Source organism: Giraffa tippelskirchi, chromosome 9 (assembly GCF_054371585.1).
Source record: "Giraffa tippelskirchi isolate mGirTip1 chromosome 9, T2T-mGirTip1v1.2.pri, whole genome shotgun sequence".
NCBI lineage: Eukaryota > Metazoa > Chordata > Mammalia > Artiodactyla > Giraffidae > Giraffa > Giraffa tippelskirchi.
Window position 1 is genome coordinate 34,338,165 of NC_137283.1, and position 22,962 is coordinate 34,361,126.

At 40.2% G+C, this 22,962-nt stretch overlaps 1 protein-coding gene across 21 annotated transcripts in view; it reads left to right on the top strand.

The window, feature by feature from the left end:
* MAGI1 (membrane associated guanylate kinase, WW and PDZ domain containing 1) overlaps positions 1-22,962 on the top strand; it is a 635,735-nt gene that overhangs the window by 387,278 nt on the left and 225,495 nt on the right. Inside the window, exon 1 of one of the 21 annotated variants that reach the window (XM_081528486.1) lies at positions 18,180-18,602. The exons of the other annotated variants lie outside the window; for them this stretch is intronic. The gene's annotated coding sequence lies outside the window, so the exon portion shown is untranslated. Of the gene's footprint in view, positions 1-18,179; positions 18,603-22,962 lie in introns of those variants that run through there. 21 annotated transcript variants of the gene reach the window in all.

The window sequence follows — 22,962 nt, forward strand, 5'->3', positions numbered from 1 at the left end:
CATTCACAGCTCCTCCTAATTACAGTCTAGGTATCACTGCACCTCCTGCACTCATAGCCATTCTGCTTTATGACTTCTTGTCTTAGCTGATGTGACAACATCTGAGATTCTTGCTTTGGAACGGCTGCTTTGCCCGTGAAGATAAATGCATTACCTGACAGGGCTTGTCATTTACTCTGCTGCTGCTGTCAAAACGAGATACAACTCATCTAGGAGTCTCAGGGCTCTGGAATGCTGAAGTCCACCCCTCCTGTTCCTTCTCCCTTCCCTGGGCTCAATAGTGATTGAACACATCTTTCTTTTCAAGCAGAGGTCATTTGAAAGAGCAAAGGATAAGTAAGTTTTTTCTGTAGCTTAACATGTTGATCAAGGCTCTCCCTGATACTGAAATCATTGTAACCTGTGTAAGAGTCATTGATCATTGACTTAAAGGAGTTTACAAAGGAATTAAACATGTTTGATTTCTAAGATTATTTAAATCAAATGTGGTAAACATAGGTGATCCTGCTTTTTGTTTGTAGAGGTGCTGTATTTTAATGAGCATGTTAGCATCTGCTCACCAACAGTTGATGTGTTTATTACTTTGAATGTGACTGTGATGTCAGGACCATAAGTTACCTTTGGTGTTATTCAAATGTGTTAGTTTCTCTTAAGCATAGCTGTTTCCAATACTTCTTGCCTGGAACTAACTCATTTTTCAGTTAGAGCTGATGATATGAACTAGACCAGTTTATTAGCAAGAGACCAGGATAAAGAACTGGGTGTTGGAACTTTGCTTCTTTCTTAGACTGTACATCTCTGTGTTTAGGTTGTGTTTGACACAAGTAGAAGGCTTCAGATTTTTCATTCATGGTGGAGACAGTTCTGTAAGCAACCCCAGGACTAATTAGATGAAAGTCACTAGAAATGTTCTTACTGTGACTATTTTCCTTTTCCTCTTACCAGTTAATGATGGGTGATATTGAAGGATCACCTTAGTCTTTACCAAGCCCAGCCTTGTTGCAAAACTCTGACTAGTACCAGTTATAACAGCCCTCCAGGTGCTCTCTTTTGTGCTCCTACTGTGTACCACATACCTTGCCAGAATGCTGACACATAGGCCATCTCTCACTCTGGCCTCAAGGAAGACCCACAGTCTATTGAGGACCTGAACTCAAGCTCACTGCACTCGTAGACCCTCCCCCTTTTCTATTCAGTTGCAAATGTTTGTTGCCCATAATCAAATCTGTGTATGTCCTCATCCCTTCTCCATCACTTCTCAACTTTTTCTCTCCTCTTCCATTCTACCCATCAGTACTGTATTTTACCATGTGCTTCTAGCTGGTCTGAGGTCTGGAGATTTCCATTACTCACTGGCCCATCCCTTACTGCCTACGCCTGTCCTTTCTTTCATTCTCCATCAGATCTTACTTGTTCTACATTGGTTTCCCATGGGGCTGTCCTCTAAGAAGCCAAGAATTGGAATAAAGAAGTGAATGGTTCATATGATGGTACAGAGTTCTCTCTTACATAATACTTATATCAACACATATAAGTTTAAATGTGGTGCTGCTAGAAACATCCTATAAAATGGGATATTCTGGCAACAAGGGATGTTCATATGTAGGGATGAATTCTTATGGTTTTGATTTGTTTTTGTACTTTTTCTAGTGCTTAACACAGTATGGTATACATAGAAGATATTTTAAACACAGGCTTGTCTATGTCAGGGGGATTTCCCCCTCTGCTGGCTGTTTCACTTCTCAGACGTACATATTTTCCCATTTCACCAAGTATAAGCTGAGAAGGTAAAGCAATAGCAGGCAAGGAGTTTGTGCCAAATTAAAAATAATGGGATTAGGGAAAAAACAAAAACAAAAAACTTATTGCTTAGATGTGATCTAGAATTAGAGTTACCCCATCAGTGAGTTCATGAGAAGAACTTGGACATTCCTGATGTGGATGTTCTCTCTTATTCTCAGGGCTAGACCTTCACATGTGCTGGGCTTTCTGCTATGGCAGACCAGAGAGGCTGGCAGGTCTACCCTAACCAGTGCTGTTGACTTGGATTCTTTGAGACTCCGTTTCCTCATTACCTATGTTGATATTTCTGAGGTACCTAAGCCCCCAGCAGTGATCATGGCAGTTCGTAGATCCTCTATTTATGGGTCCTCCATGTTTGAGTTTTTTGTTTTGTTTTGTTTTGGTTGTGCTATGTGGCTTGCAAGATCTCAGTTTCCCCACCAGGGATGGAACCTGGGCCACGATAGTGAAAGACCAGAATCCTAACCCCTGGGCCACCAGGGAAGTTCCAAAGGTCCTCTGTGTAAATCAGTCTTCTTTCTTTCAGACCCCTTTCCCTTTCCTTTCTAACATGACTCCTCAAGTTCATCTGTTTTCCCTTTTTTCTTTTTAAATTGTCATTAGACTTTGGGCTTTATGTATATGGTTCTCTGTTTTATGGTTTTTATGACTTTTTCGGCGGGGTGGGGGTAGGAAGAACAAGCTAAGTTTTTAAAAAAAAAAAAGATTCTCCAATGTTTGTTGAGTAACAACCCAACACTCAATGTTAGGGGAGAACATAGTTGAGATTAATGATTGGCTCATTTAGCCAATAATAGGCATGCTTGAAATAGCACATTCTCTGCATATCCCCAGCATCAGCTAATTCCCTAATGTTCTTTCTTCTTTGTATTTATTATTATATGTTGTTAACTGTAATTGCCATTGCATATTTGGTGAGTGGATGGAGTCATATTGAAAAAAAAAAAAAGAACTATGAACTTAAAGGCTCATTACACTGGATTTGATTTATATGCGTCTGTTAATAGACTCATATAAACATGGTTTGGCTAGTGTTCTTTATTTTAAGGTTCTCAGGAGTGTAGAACAAGGAAAAGCCATAGGAGTTTAGATTTAAGTTTAATTAGAGTTGATGGAATTTCTGATCTTCTTGTGAAAGCATGTTAGACCAACCTTATTGCTTAATAATAACATCTATCATTAATCGAGTATTTACCATTATGTACCAGGTACTGTGCCCAGTGATTTGCAAGTTTTGTCTCTTTTATCGTTCCCCAGACTCTGAAAGCCATAATGTTACCATCCCTGTGTTAGGAGCATGGAATGAGGAGCTTATAAGTGACTTGCTCAAGATGAGCAGTTTAATGATGATGGAACCCAATTTAATGATGATGGAACCCAGATTCAAATCCAGTACTAACCTCCCCTGAGAGGCCATGCTCTTGGTTTATATCTCTGGGTTCAGTCACCTTAAAGCAGTTTTTAAATTAATGTATTGAGTTTAAAAGAGTCTTAATAACATAGGTTAGTCCTTGGCTGGATGTAGAATGCTAACATATCTGTTTGGCAGCCATGTTAATTTATTTTAATTGTTTTATAATTTTAGCTGACATTTTACATTAAGATTTGTTGAAATTATAAAGCAATTTCCATAGAAATTTATGTAGGGACAGGGAAGTTTCAGAGTATCCTTACCACTTATTTATTTTAAGAAGAGATTTGATCAAATTTTAGTGATTTTAGATTTAGGAAGAATCATTTAACAGAATGAAATACAATATATGTTTAAAGAAATCTTGTATCAAATGTGTTTTATAAAACTATGTACAAATAAAATTTCTAGCTTCTCTAATGGATAATGAGCACTTATGATGAGATCCAAGTAAGAACACTTCACCAGTTATGCTAGGTTGAGGTTACCTCAAGTCCCTATGGAATGAGCTACCCACAGTTTAAACAATAAGAAAATGTCACTTTTGTTAGTTTCAGTCATGATATGAATAAAGTAGACTTAATGACCTGCTTGACATATTGCCTATTACGTTTAAAAATAACCAATTACACATCTCTATTTTGAGAAAATACACTCTAATGTATTTAGGGATATAGGGCCATGGTGAATGCAGCTTACTTTCACATGGCTACAAAACATTAGAAATGGTTAAAATTTTGTACTATTCTTATTCTTACAAATTTCTATAAATATGGAATTATTTCCAAATTAAAGTATTTTAAAAACAGTTCAGTTCAGTTGCTCAGTCATGTCCGACTCTTTGTGACCCCATGGACTGCAGCACACCAGGCTTTCCTGTCCATCACCAACTCCCAGGGCCTACTCAAACTCATGCCCGTTGCATCTGTGATGCCATCTAACCATCTCATCCTTTGTCATCCCCTTCTCCTCCCACCTTCAATCTTTCCCATCATCAGGGTCTTTTCCAAGAGTCAGTTCTTCACGTCAGGTGGCCAAAGTATTGGAGCTTCAGCTTCAGCATCAGTCCTTCCAATGAATATTCAGGACTGATAATGGTGGCTGTATTTTTAGTTTTCATCATCAATTGATTTGAAGGATGCACAAAAAAATGTTACCTAAATTGTACATAAAATATGCTCTAGATGAATAATATGACTTGAAAGTGAAACATCCTATAAAACCATTAGATAGACTGAAATTTGGCCTAAGTTCTGATGGTTTGGTGCATGACTGTAAATAAGTCTGAGAATCTACATGTTTTTGCCCTAGTGAATAGAAGTTTGTGACTAATACATGTTCTGTTGAATTTCAAGTTTGCTGCTTAATGTGGTCCTCCCATATAGGCCACCTGCTAGAAGGTAGGCATTCAGCTTCCTTCATTACACTGGAATCAGACACCCCATGCAAATCCACCATCGTCTAGGATCCTTTGGAAGAATTTTGTACCTTCTGACTGTAGATGTGGATGATTTGCAAAAGCAAACTGTTAGATACAACTAAAAAAAATGGTATCTTTAGGGAACGTGGAGCAGTTGAAAAAAATAACTTGTTGATATAATACTTGCTGTTATGTTCTGAATTCATGTTGTATACTTTAGGGGCCTGGCCTGCCATGACCTATCAGCTTTCTTTCTCCTTTCCTCTGTTCTTTCCTTCCTCCCATTGTCCTTCCCACCCTCCGTTTTCTACCTCCTCTTTCTTTTCTTTCCTTCCACCACAAACTATTTTTTCGCCTTGTTCCAGACTCTGGCAGTAGAGAAGTCAATAGCCATTACTGGAGCTAAGTGTATTTGGGTTCTAACAGAGACCTTAAAAAAAAAAAAAAAAATTTAAATAGAAAACAAATAAGACATCTATAATAAATTATATAAATCTCAAGTGCATAGCTTGCTGAATTTTCATGCGCATTCACATTCATACCCCCACCCCCATATCTCTGTAGCCATTACCCCGATCAATATGGAGAACATTGAGCATTCCAGCAGGTCCCTCATGTCTCCTCTGATGACTGGAACTTAAGTACCCTAGATTATTTTGTCTGTTCTTGAATTTCATATAAACACAATCATACAATGTGTATTAACTTGTTCTAACTTCTTTTTCATCCATATTGTTTGCATGAAACAGTAGCAGTAGTTTGGTTTTTTGTTGTTTTAGTGCTGAGTCTTGCATTGTGTGACTATACCACCATCTTTATCCATTTTTCTGTTAATTTAAACTATCTCCCAGTTTTAGCTTACTGCTGGGAACATTCTTATGTAAGTGGATGTATGTACTCAGTTCCCACCTAGAATTGTTGGCATATGTGTAGGCATATGCAGGCATAAACAGTTCCATGTAACAGAGATTGTCACATAGTTTCCGAAGTGATTGTACCAATTTGCACTAGTACTTACATGCGTGAGAGTTCCAGTTGCTCCTCATCCTCACTAACATTTGCTATTGTCAGTCTTTTAGACTTTTCATCCTCATGTTAGATGTGCCATGATATTTCATTATCATTTGAATTTTCATTTTTCTGATATAGAATGATATTAAGCACATTTTCAAATGTTTATTGTCTACTTGGGGACCTTCTTTTGTGAAATACCATTGAAATCCTTTCCCATTTTTCTTTTTAATTGGGTAGTTTGGCTTTTTCTTGCTGATTGGTAGAAAAAGCTGGGTTTTAAATCCTGACTCTGCTGCTTATTAGCTGTGCTTGGAAAGGTTGCCTCACCTTTTTGAGCTTCATCTATAGGATGGGGCCAGTAATACCTATTTTATGGGTTGTGGTGAGAGTGACTTGAAGAATTGTATGTTAATTTCTAGTAACATACATTACTGTGCCTGTGTTTCCAAGCACAGAAAGGGCATGGGCTACTTACACCTAAACTGAAAAACAATCTGTTCTGCTACCAGGTGAATAGGCTATTGAGATATTTTAAATACCTTTCTTTTTCTTTCCCAATATTCTCTTCTCTTTTTTATACTTATATAACAAAAAGGAAGACAGTGCCCATGTGCATAATACACTATAGGCCAAAGTAACTTATCTCCTACAAAAGAACACTAGAAGTTGTATCAGTTCTCCTAAGAATTCTGTGCTTGCAACTGGGACAAATGAGAACCAAAAGAGAGTTCCTGAAAAGGAGAGAATAAGATAAAATGCAGATGTAGGACCCAATTAAAGAAATCTGCCTGCCCTGGGTAGTGGTAGGAAGCATGTCTTTTATTTCCTCTTTCTTCCTTGTCAGCCAGTTTCTTGAGACTTTGCTTTCTCATTTGCAAAACAGGAATAACAAAACTTTCCTTAAAGGGTTAGTCAGGTGGCCTGGCACAATATTGATCTCCTGTAAGCACTTCACATCTGGAGAATGCTGGGATGGGTCATGGGCATGGTGATTGTGCTGGCCATGATGGTGATGGTGATGATGGTATTGAAGATACTGAAGGGACCACTTCTGTTAGCAGACTTGTTTACAGCCCATGTGAAAGGCTGTTTCGGGGCAGACAATAGCAGTTTCAGGAAGTAGGTGGGAAGGCTAGAAAAGAGCAAAGAATCCTCTGTTTTGGGAGGAATCAGCATAGGTTGCCCATTTGTACACCAGATTTGTGTGTGTTGAAGATGTCCTGGGCATCCCAAACCATATTACTGAGGTAGATTGTATATATATTCCTAAAAATATCAAAATCAGAATATCCTAATGGCATAGGCAATTATTGAAACTCGCCTTGAATACCTGTGTCAACATTGAGAAGAACCTTATTTCAAGAGAACTTCCTGGAAAATCAGTCCCCTTCAGTTTTCAGGATGCTGAGAGGCACAGGGTTGTGACTGCTGAGTAAACATAAGCTTTGGTTGTGGATGGAACTGGTTTGACTCACCACCCCTCCACTCTGTGGCTCTATGATCTGAGATAAATTACTTCCCTGAGGTTTCCTAGTTTATAAAATTGGGACAGTAGTATCATTCCAATAGAACTGTGGTGAGAGTTATGTGACATGAGACATAAGAAGCACTAAGAGAGGTCCCGGCAAGTAATAGTTGCTCAAACTGCAGAAATATATTCATGTATCTAATGAGTAGATGTGCATGCTCTATTTCCATGACAACTGTTTAGTGAGCAGAGTGGAGTGATGCAGAGGAGGATGAAAGGGTCTTTCAATGTAACTACTGTGCTGCACAAGAGCACTTGCTAGATCTCATCTCTGGGCTGTGGATAAAAATGGGCTTTCTTTCAAAAAAAAAAAAAAAGGCTTTCTTGCAAGGTTTGGTCTCTATAATTCTTCCACTACAATGTTTGATGTTAATTAGAGCAATTACCATTGAGAAAAGTCCACCGTTTAACTCACCCACCGTCGAGGCCATATTGGACAATTTATAATTTACTAACATAAGGCCCACTGATAGGTACTTTCAAATGCTGCATAGTGTAAGCTTAATTCCTTCTCTTCTCCTCATTAACTCTGATCTGCTGAAAGCCCTTCAGCACACTCTAAAGGTAGGATAGGCACCCTGGAAAGGACTAGTTGGCCTCCAAGGGCTAGTTTTTCTTTTATTGCCAGCTCCTGGGCTCTCCATCTCTGAGTCATTGCATATCTGCAAGAAGATAAGCACTCCCTACAGTAGTACATGGTCCCCAAGAAGCACAGTTGCCTTTCACAACAGACTCTCTGGAAAGTATCAAATCTGTATTTCATGCCCCCTTTACTCATTCACTGTGACAGATTTATTCAGAAGCCTTTTTGGCTGGTATATGAATGTAGTGAAAGGTTCTAACATACACATGGTGAATATACTCTTGGGAGTCCTAATTTGTATCCTGAAGGCAGCAGGAGTCAAAAGACACAAAGATGATACTGTAGGTTCAATGTAAGTTTCACAGTTTAAAGGAGGGAGAGATGTGATCTTGTGAAACAGGCCATTTGTAGAGAGATCTGGTCATAAAAATGTAAAGAGTCAATTTTGACACTATCCTTTGTGCAGTTTAAGTCAAAGTTCCTGAAACTTTGATCCTTGCTAGCACCATTGCAGGATCCTTCTCTTATTAACTATCTTCAATTGTATATTTTCATTGTGTGAGCCATTTTCTTGTGTAATAGCTGGAAGTTTGATTTTTTTTTTTTTTTTTGCATTTTCTTGGAAAACCTGTAAAAAATCTCGTTTGAGTCCCATCCAAGAATATGATCATCTTTCACACCTTGAAGAGAAGTAATGCTAGAATTATGACACTTAAAGGTAGATGTTCCATGTCTGTCCTGTTTCCATTTCGTTGAAATTTACAGTCATAGGAATTCTATGTATTTCCCCTTTGCTATTTGGTTCCCCTGTTGACTAACAAAAGCCAGAAAATTGTCAGTGCAGTTCTTACTTCATAAAGGGTCTCTTCCTCACACTTCCATGGAAATTCGAGTTAAAAATCCAGCTGGAAAATACCATCTCAAGTTGATCTATATATATTTTTAATGCTGGAAATCCAAGTTTATTATAAGGAAAATACCCACTTCTTTGGGTATGTAAATACTCAAAGCTAAGTGACATGTCATTTGTCTTTGACATATGAAAGTTGTTATCTTTCACCCATAAGTCATGAAAAAACATGAACAATGTAAACTCCAATATCACTCTTATATGTTGATCTTATATTCAGGCCCCTTGATCACTTTAAAAAGTATCAGATATAATGAGATGCTTCTGTTTTCTTTCTAACCAATGCTGTTTTCCTTAGTAACCAAAATATTTATTATTTCTTATAACTAATGTCCGTATCTAATTAAATATCATTTTCCAGACCAAACTTGGCCACAGAATCTAAACACAGATTAAATTATTGTCATTTGAAGAATATTTTTCATTTCTATCAGCATCACACTTGGTTAGATAGCACCATTATTTCTTGATTCTCAGACAGTAAGAAATCAATATTTTTTTCTGCAATTGGCTGATTGTTGAACATAGATGTAGATGTTTATTGTGGTAGTTTTCTTTTTTTCTGGAAAGCTGTTAATTCAAAGATGTATGTTATAATTAATGACATCTTAGAACTAAGAAAATTTTGGTATTATAAAAATTACCAGGCTACTGCTTTGACGTTCTGGCCAGGCTTGCAAATCCAGCATTCAGAGACTATTTATTTAGTTCCTTAGGGGTTTTTGCCTGCAATTAGAATACATTGCCATAAGGTGGCAATAATGGTACCCTCTTATCTACCTTCCATGTTTCAGTCAATGAGATGGAAAATTTAGTCTCCGGTGAACACTTTAATTTTTTTTCACTTCAAATTCCTTTTTCTATTATGTAAGCAATGCATATCAATTTTTTCATTAAAAACAAAAGCATCACAATAAATTTCAGCATCCTCTTTGACCATCTCACCCTCATACTGTTTTCTTTTGTTTTCCCCAAAGGCAACCACAGATCACCATTTAAAATTGTCCTCTGGGATAGTTTTCTAATCAATCATAAATATATATATGAATCCACAGAAAATGGATAATACATAGTTGTGTGTGTGTGTGTGTGTGTGTGTGTGTGTGTGTTTTGATTACCATAAAGGGTACCACACTCTTCTTTGTAAGTCTTTATAAAATCTGCTCATAAAGCATCCTGGCCTGGTACATGTTTTTTCCCTTGTAAATGCTAGGAAAAGAGAACAAGGAGATAATTCTTTAACTTCATTTCATTTTAGTTAAAGCCATTGCTCTACTTAGGATTCCTACTGCTTCTTGAGGTAGTTCCATTAATTTATTGCCCTGGAAAATGATCTGTTCTTACTAGATATTGAAATTAAACTGGTATAAAGCTGTACATGGTATTCTCTTATACATGAAAATAAATCTCCTTTATATATTTTTAATGCCACTTCTTTTGTGCTGAAGTTGATTTTTTTTTTTTTTTTTTTTGTAGTGTGTGTGATTTCTCCTTGCCACTCCGCACCCACCCATGGTCATAATTGCCAAAGGCTTTTCAATTTTATTAATCCTATAATAAAACAGCTTTTTTTTTCTCTTGATTTTTTTTCTTTATTGCCTCAGTTACCTATCTATATTTCCACCTTAATTTCATTATTCCTTCTTTCTACATGTTTAGAACAACTTTATGGAAATGTAATTCACATACTATACTGTTCACCCGCTTTTCAAAAATTCAGTGTTTGTTTAGTATATTCACAAGGTTGTGAGAGTGTCACCACAATCAAACTTTAGAGTGTTTTAATCTTCCCCATAAGGAATCCTTGACTAATTAACAGTTATGCTCCATTTCCTCCCAAATCCCAAAGCTTTAGGTAACTATAATACTAGTCTGTTCTTCGCCTATAAATTTGCCTGTTCTTGGACATTTCATATCAATGAAATCATACACAATGCAGCATTTTGTGTCTAGTTTCTTTAACTTAGCATAATGTTTTCAAGGTTCATCCAGGTTACAACATCTATCAGTGCTTAATTCCTTTTTATTGCTGAGTAATATCCTATTGTATGGATACACCACATTTATGAATTCATTTGTTAGTTGATGGACGTTTGGTTTATTTCCTCTTTGGGTTATTATGAATAATGTTGCTAGCAACATTCAATTAAAAGTTTTGTATAGAAGTTGTTTTAATTTCTCTTGGCTATAGATCTAGAAATAGAGTTGCTGAGTCTTCAGTGATAGCCACCCAAGTGAGTTTGAAGTGCTATCTCATCTTGGTTTTGATTGACATTTCCCTAATGACTAATGATGTTGTACTCCTAATATGCTTATTGGCCACCTGTGTATTGTCTTTGGAGAAATATCTAAGTACTTTCTCATTTTTTTAGTTGGGTTATTTGTCTTTATTATTAAGTTGGAGGGATTCTTTGTACAGTCTAAATGCAAGTCCCTTATCAGGTATATGATTCACAACTATTCTCTTACATTTTGTGGATTGTCATTAAAAAAAAATGTTGGACTATAGTTGATTTACAATGTTGTGTTAGTCTCAGATGCACAGCAGAGTGAATCTGTTATACATGTACATATATCCTCCATAGATTGCCATTTCACATTATTGGTAATATTGTTCTCAGCACAAAACTTAGATTTTGATGTAGTATAATGTACCTATATGGTATATATCTATATGGCATATATATCTATATGCAAATAGATGGGAAAACAATGAAAACAGTGTCGGACTTTATTTTTTGGGCTCCAAAATCACTGCAGATGGTGATTGCAGCCATGAAATTAAAAGACGCTTACTCCTTGGAAGGAAAGTTATGACCAACCTAGACAGCATATTAAAAAGCAGAGACATTACTTTGCCAACAAAAGTCCATCTAGTCAAAGCTATGGTTTTTCCAGTAGTCACGTATGGATGTGAGAGTCGGACGGTGAAGAAAGCTGAGCGCCACAGAATTGATGCTTTTGAACTGTGGTGTTGGAGAACACTCTTGAGAGTGCCTTGGACTGCAAAGAGATCCAACCAGTCCATCCTAAAGGAGATCAATCCTGGGTGTTCATTGGAAGGACTGATGTTGAAGCTGAAACTCCAATACTTTGGCCACCTCATGCGAAGAGCTGACTCATTTGAAAAAGCCCTGATGCTGGGTAAGATTGAGGGCAGGAGGAGAAGAGGACGACAGAGGATGAGATGGCTGGATGGCATCACCAACTCAATGGACATGAGTTTGTGTGGGCTCCGGGAGTTGGTGTTGGACAGGGAGGCCTGGTGTGCTGCAGCTCATGGGGTCGCAAAGAGTCGGACACGACTGAGCAACTGAACTGAACTGAACATAGCTATTTTTTCTTGTGTGACTTGTGCTTTTGTTGTCATTATCTAACCCAGATTTACTCCTGTGTTTTCTTCTAAGAGCAGTATAGTTTTAGGTCTTACACTTAGGCCTATGATTCATTTTGAGTTACTTTTCATGTACAGTATGAGATAGGTTTCCAGCTTGATTCATCTGTATGTGGATATTCAATTGTCTCTACTCAAATTTTCTTTTGCTTCTTTTAAAAATTCATTTCATTTTAATTTTATAGCTTCATGAGTATACAGCATAGGACATTAATTTTCTGTCTCTCTTGTTCTCTAATGGTTTCAAGGCAAACCATTCAATATCACGGTAATCCAAGTCTATGCCCCGACCAGTAACGCCGAAGAAGCTGAAGTTGAACGATTCTATGAAGACCTACAAGACCTTCTAGAACTAACACCCAAAAAAGATGTCCTTTTCATTATAGGGGACTGGAATGCAAAAGTAGGAAGTCAAGAAACACCTGGCGTAACAGGCAGGTTTGGCCTTGGAGTACAGAATGAAGCAGGGCAAAGGCTAATAGAGTTTTGCCACGAGAACGCACTGGTAATAGCAAACACCCTGTTCCAACAACACAAGAGAAGACTCTACACGTGGACATCACCAGATGGTCAACACCGAAATCAGATTGATTATATTCTTTGCAGCCAAAGATGGAGAAACTCTATACAGTCAGCAAAAACAAGACCAGGAGCAGACTGTGGCTCAGATCATGAACTGCTTATTGCCAAATTCAGACTTAAATTGAAGAAAGTAGGGAAAACCACTAGACCATTCAGGTATGACCTAGATCAAATCCCTTATGAGTATACAGTGGAAGTGACAAATAGATTTAAGGGACTAGACCTGATAGACAGAATGCCTGATGAACTATGGACAGAGGTTCGTGACATTGTACAGGAGACAGGGATCAAGAAAATCCCCATGGAAAAGAAATGCAAAAAAGCAAAATGGCTGTCTGAGGAGGCCTTACAGATAGCTGGGAAGAGAAGAGAAGCGAAAAGCAAAGGAGAAAAGGAAAGATATTCTCATCTGAATGCAGAGTTCCAAAGAATAGCAAGGAGAGATAAGAAAGCCTTCCTCAGCGATCAGTGCAAACAAATAGAGGAAAACAACAGATTGGGAAAGACTAGAGACCTCTTCAAGAAAATTAGAGATACCAAGGGAACATTTCACGCAAAGATAGGCTTGATAAAGGACAGAAATGGTATGGACCTAACAGAAGCAGAAGATATTAAGAAGAGGTGGCAAGAATACACAGAAGAACTGTACAAAAAAGATCTTCACGACACAGATAATCACGATGGTGTGATCACTCACCTAGAGCCAGACATCCTGGAATGTGAAGTCAAGTGGGCCTTAGAAAGCATCACTACGAACAAAGCTAGTGGAGGTGATGGAATTCCAGTTGAGCTACTTCAAATCCTCAAAGGTGATGCTGTGAAAGTGCTGCACTCGATATGCCAGCAAATTTGGAAAACTCAACAGTGGCCACAGGACTGGAAGAGGTCAGTCTTCGTTCCAATCCCAAAGAAAGGCAATGCCAAAGAATGCTCAAACTACCGCACAATTGCACTCATCTCACATGCTAGTAAAGTAATGCTCAAAATTCTCCAAGCCAGGCTTCAGCAATATGTGAACCGTGAACTTCCAGATATTCAAGCTGGTTTTAGAAAAGGCAGAGGAACCAGAGATCAAATTGCCAATATCCGCTGGATCATCGAAAAAGCAAGAGAGTTCCAGAAAAACATCTATTTCTGCTTTATTGACTATGCCAAAGCCTTTGACTGTGTGGATCACAATAAACTGTGGAAAATTCTGAAAGAGATGGGAATACCAGATCATCTGACCTGTCTCTTGAGAAACCTGTATGCAGGTCAGGAAGCAACAGTTAGAACTGGACATGGAACAACAGACTGGTTCCAAATAGGAAAAGGAGTACATCAAGGCTGTATATTGTCACCCTGCTTATTTAACTTCTATGCAGAGTACATCATGAGAAAAGCTGGGCTGGAAGAAACACAAGCTGGAATCAAGATTGCCGGGAGAAATATCAATAACCTCAGATATGCGGATGACACCACCCTTATGGCAGAAAGTGAAGAAGAACTAAAGAGCCTCTTGATGAAGGTGAAGGAGGAGAGTGAAAAAGTTGGCTTAAAGCTCAACGTTCAGAAAACTAAGATCATGGCATCTGGTCCCATCACTCCATGGGAAATAGATGGGGAAACAGTGGAAACAGTGTCAGACTTTACTTTTTTGGGCTCCAGAATCACTGCTGATGGTGACTGCAGCCATGAAATTAAAAGATGCTTACTACTTGGAAGGAAGGTTATGGCCAACCTAGATAGCATGTTTAAAAGCAGAGACATTACTTTGCCAACAAAAGTCCGTCTAGTCAAGGCTATGGTTTTTCCAGTGGTCATGTATGGATGTGAGAGTTGGACGGTGAAGAAAGCTGAGCGCCACAGAATTGATGCTTTTGAACTGTGGTGTTGGAGAAGACTCTTGAGAGTTTCTTGGACTGCAAGGAGATCCAATCAATCCATCCTAAAAGAGATCAATCCTGGGTGTTCATTGGAAGGTCTGATGTTGAAGCTGAAGCTCCAATACTTTGGCCACCTCATGCGAAGGGTTGACTCATTGGAAAAGACCCTAATGCTGGGTGGGATTGGGGGCGGGAGGAGAAGGGGACGACAGAGGATGAGATGGTTGGATGGCATCACCGACTCGATGAACATGGGTTTGGGTAAACTCCAGGAGTTGGTGATGGACAGAGAGGCCTAGCGTGCTGCAATTCATGGGGTCGCAGAGAGTCGGACACGACTGAGCGACTGAACTGAACTGAACTGTTCTCTAATAAATGAATTTAAAGCTCTAATTTCCTTCTGTTTAGGAATCTAGGTACATCCCACAGATTTTATTTTGATAATTTTTCTTCCTTTTCTATTAAATTTTTTCTGTTTTTATTGCATTTTATTCCATGAAGCTAGCCTGTATTATTAATATGTCACATGAAAAAAATCAACATAATTTAATCAAAGTACATTTCTATTAAAAAATAACTATAAAGTTTTTTTTCAACTCTATACATGTACTACTTATTGCATGCAACAATGCTGTGTACTTGGTATGTGCTAATACATATTTATGGGAAGACATATGTAGAGCAAGTTTTTTGAAGAAATCCATACCTAAATGTTAGAAGTGATTGATATCACAGTAATAACTAACACTACTAAGTTCTTTTCTCTGCCCCAGCCACTCATATAAGTGCCTTGCCCAGTATGCACTTAGTTTTTATAATAATCTTATGAGGCAGGAATGCTTTATTCCCACTTTATAGGTGAGAAAGTGAAGGTGTAGCAAGGTGGTGTCTCTTACCCAATGATTCATACCCAGAGAGAGGCAGAGGCAGGTTTTCAACCCAGCTAGTCTGGCCCCAAATGCCACTCTGATAACTACTACATTCTGTCGCCTCCTAAGTGGTCCCTTTTCCACATTTAATTGGTCTGACTTATAATTATTTCTGTAATTGCTTTGAACACAGTCATTGGAGGAAATTCTTGGCCCTTTTCTTTCACTTGTTAGTTAAATATTGTCATAAAGGCATATCTATACTTTGCTACCACTCTGAACTGTCCTCTGGAGACACTGCATAGCTCACCCTTCAGTTTCACAAGTTTGACATCCAGGAAGGAGGGCTAGTCCAGGACCTACTGGTTTTCATTTTTGTGTGTGTGTGTGTGACAAAAAGAAACTCAGAAAAAATGGAGTGAAGCATCTCTCCTGGCTTATGCTGGAGACCACACAAGCTCAGAGAGTCAGTTTTTGAGATCAAGTGTGTACTCTGATAAAAACCGAGTAGATTTTCATGGAATCTTTTCCTTGTGCTTCACTTAGACATAGAGAAACCTGGTTTTTGGAGCTCTGATTGAAAATAATTTGTTATTGTTAGGGACATTTCCAAACCAAATGAGGGCTATTTTTCTCCCCCTATTGAAGATTGGAAAGCTACATCCTTGAATACTTATTGAATAAAAGTTCCCTTCTTTCTTTCATAAGGAGAATGGCTTTTGTATTTTTGTTCCCATCAGTGCAGTCTCTAAGCAGATTCCTTGCAAAAGAGCAATTTAATTTGTACTGCACAATCATTTTCTTGTGGAAAACTAATAGCACACAAATTCCATTTTTTCAGCATTGGGTTGTAACTAAAGGCTTTTAAAAGTTTTATGTAGAATCTGCTTTCCTTTTTCTTTCTTCTTTTTTGATGATGATCAAGAGGGGAAATGATGTAAATGTTCACATGTATTATGTACATGGTTGATAAAGAAACCATCCCCTTAAGGTTTTATTGTTTCTTGCAAACCAAAAATGTAATCTAATACTTCTCATTCACTTGGCAAGGCCTTTCCATCTTCCTCAAAGTTGATGTGAGACAAGAATGAAGCAGATGAAACTGCTTTTTCTTCCAGGGTATCTGTTTCTGACCAGGTGACATCCAGAGTGCTGGTGTGTGCCTTTTGCTAAGCCCGGGGAGCTGTCCCAGTTTGTAGGTGTCCACAGAAGTAGAGGATGGAGGTTTTCACTTTGTGAGGACTCTTTACATAGAGATAAAGTCATAATAATAATCATAGGTGGCATTTAGTGAGCACCATTTTGTGTGGTGAACTATGCCAGGCACGTGGTATATATTATCCAACAAGTAGATAGTTTTGGTACCTTTTACAGGTGCAGACCTAGCAAGTAAATTACCCTCTGCCCCACAGCAGAAATGTAGAGAGAATAGGGAGAACCCAGTGAGTGTGACTCCAGAGTTGAGGGTTTTGACCATCATGAGTGACTGGAAGGACAAGGAGCTTTAGCGATGCCGTCTGTCCACATCCCGGTTTGTCAGGGAACAGACAGCAAGATGGATGCGCACACAGAGACTGTTGCTGGGTAGCAAATATTGAAGAAACACATTTTGTTTTCTCATCTGGTGCGGAATGCAACTGATACTGCCTTCAAGGGTGAACTGTCTGTTAACCTGTGATTTGAATGTCTCTGCCGCCCTCTCACCTTTTCCTCCATCATCCTGCTTTACTATCACATGAAATCTGGTCTTCTATCCATGTTTAATATAGGTTCTGCATTGTCCTTGTCCTCCCTAACCCCCAGGAGTAGACATATCCCTTGCTTCCTCCCTCTCTTTTCTTATATTCTTGTCACTTGTCCCCCCGGAATATTTCTCCTGCCTCCTTCTCTCCTCCTGTCCCAAATGAGTCAGGAATTTTCAGAGGCTGCTTACACGTGGCTCTGTCACACCTGGGTGAGGGGAAGGCAGGCAGTGGACTGTCTCCCTCCTTTGATGGTCTGTGGGTGTTCTCTGCCATACAAGTAGCTTCAGCAGTTTCTAATGACTGACCATTTGACAATAGAGGAAAAAAATGTACCTCTTTAGAGGCAGATGGCTTTCAATAAAGTTTTCTCTGTAAGGAGGGTGAGGGCCCCTAAGGAGGGGAGGGATGCCTCATCGGAAGCAGAGGGGAGATAACACCACTAGGCTCTTACATTTAAAGAGTGGATTTGAATGACACAGAGATAAGCCTTAAAGAAACAGCTTGATTCTGAGCCCGCTTCTACTCTGAGTTCTTGAAGTGGCTGTTCCTTGAAAGAAGATTTCACAAATTAATATGCTAAGCTTCTCCATCCACCTCTAACTCCAGGGAAAACTATTATTTCAAACATCAGAGTTATTATCTTTGAAGTTCCCTCCAGAGTTGGGGACGAGGCAAAAGGGCAGAAGTGAGTCCCACCTGAAGGTGCTTGGAAGCTGGTTGCCCCTTCCTCTTGGGAAGTCAGGGTTGCATCCTTAACCAAGAGAATCACCACCTTCCCCCAGCCTCCTGCGTCTTGCAAATGCAGCAGCCTTATTTCCCGCCTTTCCTTGGCCAGGGTCTCCCCAAGGACCTCACGGGCGACGGGGACCTGACACGCCTGGCGGGAGAGAGAGGCCGTGCCCGCTTCGCTCGGCTCTTGGCTTCGCCCACTCCGCAGGTGCGGCCCTAATCCCCCTGCCCTAGATATCCGGCAGCCTCTAGGAACTCGGGCTCTGTGATGTAATGCTCTTTTTTCACACTCCCGGCTTAAATACAGATGGAAATTGTTGTCATGTGTTAGAAATGTCGCCTGTAATATAAAAGGCGCAAGCTTGGGCATCTTCTCTTCCTTCTCGCACCGTCAGCTGCTCCTGCTGCCAGCGCCTGCTTCCCTCGCAAAACCTCTCCATGGTCAGGTGGCCGAGGCGACCCCAGCTCGCCTAGGAAGGGGTTCGGATCCCACCCCACCCCCTCAACCCCCGCCTCTCTTTACAGCCGCTGCAGAGCCGAGGACCAGCGTGGTGGGAGGCTCTTTCAGGCTCACAAAGGGAAGGATTAATCTTGGCGATTGGGCTGGGGTTTGCAGGCAAGTACAAGAGGTCCACGATCGCCCGCTCTTCGCCCCCGCTGCCCTCTGCCCACCTCTGGATTCGAACGCTCCGTTGCGGGAGGAAGCCTGGGCACAGGCAGGCGTCGGCAGAGGCGCACCATCGCCCGAGGTTTGCGCTTGGGTTGTGGGAATATCCATGGAGGTGAAGATGCCGTGTGTGGTGTGTGAACCAGGGAGGAGGGGCGGGGAGAAACCGGGCCAGCTTGGGAGGGCCAGATGGCTGCGGCTGCGTTCTAATTCACCGGACAGGCCCGTTTGGCCAAGCAGGGCGGGCGGGAGGGGGTTGGGGGAGAAAAAAAAAATCAGGGGTCAGTGGGTAGGGAGAGGCCGGGCTCTGGAGCAGATGCCTGGCGAACAATGGGGCTTTTGAAGGGGATGCTGGAGGAAGTGTGGCGCGCGCTTTGTATCGCCTCCTCCGCATTGCAGGTTGGAATCGGGCAGCTAAATTTTAATGAAGTGCATTCCAAAGTGTGCTCGTCAGCCTGGGCTTTCGAGAGAGGGGCTCTGCTGAATGGGGACCGGCGGTGGGAGGGGGAATGGGGCGCCGAAATGAGTTCCTGATGGATGGTAAAGGAGGAGATGAAAGCCTGTTCAGTGTGGAGGGCAGGGGAAGGGACGGGGAAAAAAATCAATAGGTCCCCGTGCATATTAATAGGCTCCAGCAGGTGTTGGGAAATGTATGTTACTGCATTGTTCCGGCGCCCAGGCTGGGGTAGGTGGGGAAGAGGGTGAGCTACTTCTCCCGGGCACTGGTGGGCAAATGCCTTTGCACTTTGGAGGGCTTTGCAAGCTCCCGGGGAAATGAAAGGAGTAAAGAGCTGCCATCCCCTTCTCCCATTTTACCCATTTTTAAAAGAAAGAGAGTACCTGTAGGTGCAGGCGGCTTTTTAAGTTTCCTGGAAATTAACATGTGTGTATCAGAGCACTGTCTTATCCAGGTAAGATATGGATGTCTGTGGGCAACCAGAAAATAGAAAACAGAATCTAGAGTCTCTGGCTTGCTGAGTGCTTGGGAGCTGAAAGGCTCTTCTCACTGTCTGGTTCTTCTAAGTGAGTGGGCCAAGCAAGGAAGCCTGGGAGGGTTTTAAAGAGCTGAAGGCTGGCCCTTCCCCTTCCCAAGTCCTGAGTCTGTCTGATCTGACTACCAGGCAACAGTGGAGTGTGCATGGAAGCTGTCATGTCATGGTGTTGAAACACAGACTTTTGCCTCGAACACAAAGGGAATGGATTTGTGCCTGAGCCAAATTATTTGAGGGTATGTGTAGCATATTTATAAGGATTAGGAGGGATGTAGTGTCCTTTTCTCTTTCCTAGAGTTTACCGTGCTCGTGCTTTGTCAGTTGAGAATCATTGAGGAGGCTACTCATGAGCGTGTGCTGACCAAAAAAGCCTTGCTGGTTTTTGTTGTGGTCTGTTTGTTTGTTTTACTATTCATCTTGAATAAGTATTCAGTGCTTTCAAAACGTTCAGACATGTTTGTTGGGGGAGCCAATAAAACTGGAAGCTTTTGCATGAGGTCATCGTGACTTTTTCATATTAAAAATATTTGAGAGTGGGGTATGTATACAACACAGATGAATCCATGTATATGAACTCGGTAACCTCAATAATAACATACTGTCTTTCTGGTTCTGGGAAAATACATTTCTTTAGTTGAGAAAAAGCTTGTCTTTTATCACCTATAAGGCTATTACCTTCTAAAAATTGGTGTTTTTGATAACTTTGCAAGCCCTCAAGTATTGATTGGATATGCCCGTAGGTTCTTTTCTTGATTTAACGTGCACTGGAACTTGACAACAAGATGCAGCTCATCAGTTGCCCATGAATTTTAGTGCTGTTGAAAGCTTTAGCAGATTAATGGTATCAACAGGGTCTTGATTCCTCCATTTCTCAACTGAGCAAACAGAAGCAGTCTGCCCTGGCCTCCCAGTGTCTTTCCTCTTGTGTTTGGGAGAAGGGGATGGGCCAGGGGGAAAGGCTCCCTGCTGAGGACACTGGTCTCTAACCCTGAAGCCCACCTCACCCCTCCTGGACCCCACCAAATGAAATACTGAATGTTACATCCCTATGTAGTATTTTTCTTAGGCTATATTTCTGTGGCAGCATTAAAAAAAAAATGGGTTTTGGTATTTGAATTTGTTGTGCATGTAATAAAGAGATGTGGGATCAGTTTGTTGTTCTTTTCACTTACTATAGCTCCTAATGGATCTATATTTCCTTTAGACTTGAGTCTTACCTGCTGGTCTGTGCTGAGCAAAAACATGGAGAGTTGTGTTTATCATGAGACCTCCCACAGGGGAGACCAGAGCCTCACTACCTTTTAAGTTAACTGTGGTCAGAGGAGCAGTTTGTGATGGAGCCTCTGGTGTGTTTCCTAGAGCTACCAACCATGGAACTCGGGTTCTCGGAAAACTTGCAGGTGACAGTTTCATTAACAGAAAGGACCACCTCAAACCAGTGTATTTTTTCGCACACCAGGGCTGTTTTTGTAGTCAACAGCTTTAGCTCTTTGACGTGCGTAAGTGTGAAAACAAAAACAGTGCCCGTGCATTAAAGGCACCACAGTAGCCGTGACAATAGCTGATATTTCTAAGACTCATGTAGCAGAGGCTTCTGATGAGGCATTCCTTCTCTCCTCCTTGTTTCCATTCTCTCATAGCATCTGAGTGTGGGTAGAGGAGAGGAAAAAGAGGAGAGAGAGAGAAAATAAGACTCCCATATTCACAGAGGAGCCAATCACCATGATTATGTGATACCAGTGAGAGAAAAATTAAATTGTAATTTCTGTTTGACCCTCTGCTGTGTCACTTAAAGCAGGTGATGTAATACCAACAGAGACTGCTGATTTACTGATCCTAAGAAGTATATAGATCCATGATGCTGGCTGATTAGAGTTGCTGTAGGGAAAAGAATTTGGGAGACACCTATAACTAAAGGTAAAAGAATTTCTAAAAGGAAAAGTAAACACAGAGATGATCGTGTTAGAAAAAGGGAAATCACAGGACTCCCTCAGCCCCATCAAATACACACCAAGTATTTTTTTTCCCTTGTAACTATATTTTCAAGGCAAAATCCAGTTAGTTTGGTGATCACCATTTTCCTATCATGTTTGCTTCTTCTTCTTTTTAAAACTGTTTGTAATGTTGATAATCAGACCCCAAATATTTGACTGTAAGGACATCCCTTGCAATCATACTGACACCCTCTGGCACCAGAAAAACTGTCAGAAAAAATTTGAGAAGTCTGGTGGGAAGAAAAGAGAGCAGTGCCAACCATTAATTCAGTAACTCTTCTGATGGCTGTGTCTGACAGCTGGTCGGCTCTGGGTGACTTTTAGAGCATTATAAACACTAAGTGCAAAGATCTTGCTGGCTTGTTGGGCCTTGATGACAATTTTCTGCCCCTGGGGATCTCTGGCACAACTGATCAATTTAGGATGCTCACAGCCAGGAAAATTATGCCCAAACAATACCTCTGAAAGAGTGTGATATGCCATTTTCACTGATAAACCTATTTGATATGTGGTTCCATGTTGATAAAAATGCCACACTGAACCCATTCACTTCCCTATAGTCTATTGAGTTGATGACTGAATGCTCTCTAGATACCTGTTTTTGTTTTTTGTTGATAACAGTTCTGGAGCTGCTGTTACTGATTTTTATTCTTTCTTCCAATGAGGTTGACATCCGTTAAAGTTTGAATAGACTATCAGATTTAAAAACAGAATGGCAGAAATATTGCCTAGTATTTACTATGTTTGAGAAAATTGTAAGCATCAGAGTAGAAGAGGTCTTAAAAATGAATTCCTAGGCTGAAAGTTCTTGAATGAAAAGATTTTGAATGTGTTGACATTTACGTTTATCTAACCTGAAAGGACAGCAAAAAAGCATAGTGCACATAACTCTGTTTTGTGAGGCTCGGCATTTTTGTCCCTGGAGGGTTTTGCTATTTCTTTCTTTGTATACGAGTTCTAAGTCCAACACTTAACCTATCACATGTGTTCAACAAGCAGTTGAATGAGTGGTTGCATGGAGAACTTAGACCAGTCACTGTGAAAAAGTTTGAGGTATTTCCTGGAGTGGAATTACTCTTAGCAAAACAGCAAAAAGCACGATTCCATCAAATGTTGTTTTAAAAACAGGAAAAGGAAACACCACTTTTTATCAATTATAATAACGTACATTCTTTCCTACAAACCAGTTTTTGCTGTTGTTCTATTGGAAATTTAAAAATCATTTAGTTTTCTACTAATTGGTTAATTGACCTTAAATGCTGAGCTATTCTCTTGATTAGAGAGTCTCCTTTTTCCATGACCTGTCCCACTATAGTTGACCTTGGGTCTGAATTATTGCATTGGGTATTCTTCTTTGCCGCTATGAATATTAGATCAGTGGAAATCTACACATTTGACAATTACCATATGAAGTAACTTGCCTATGAGACAATAAATGCCATGATTTTCAAGTTAA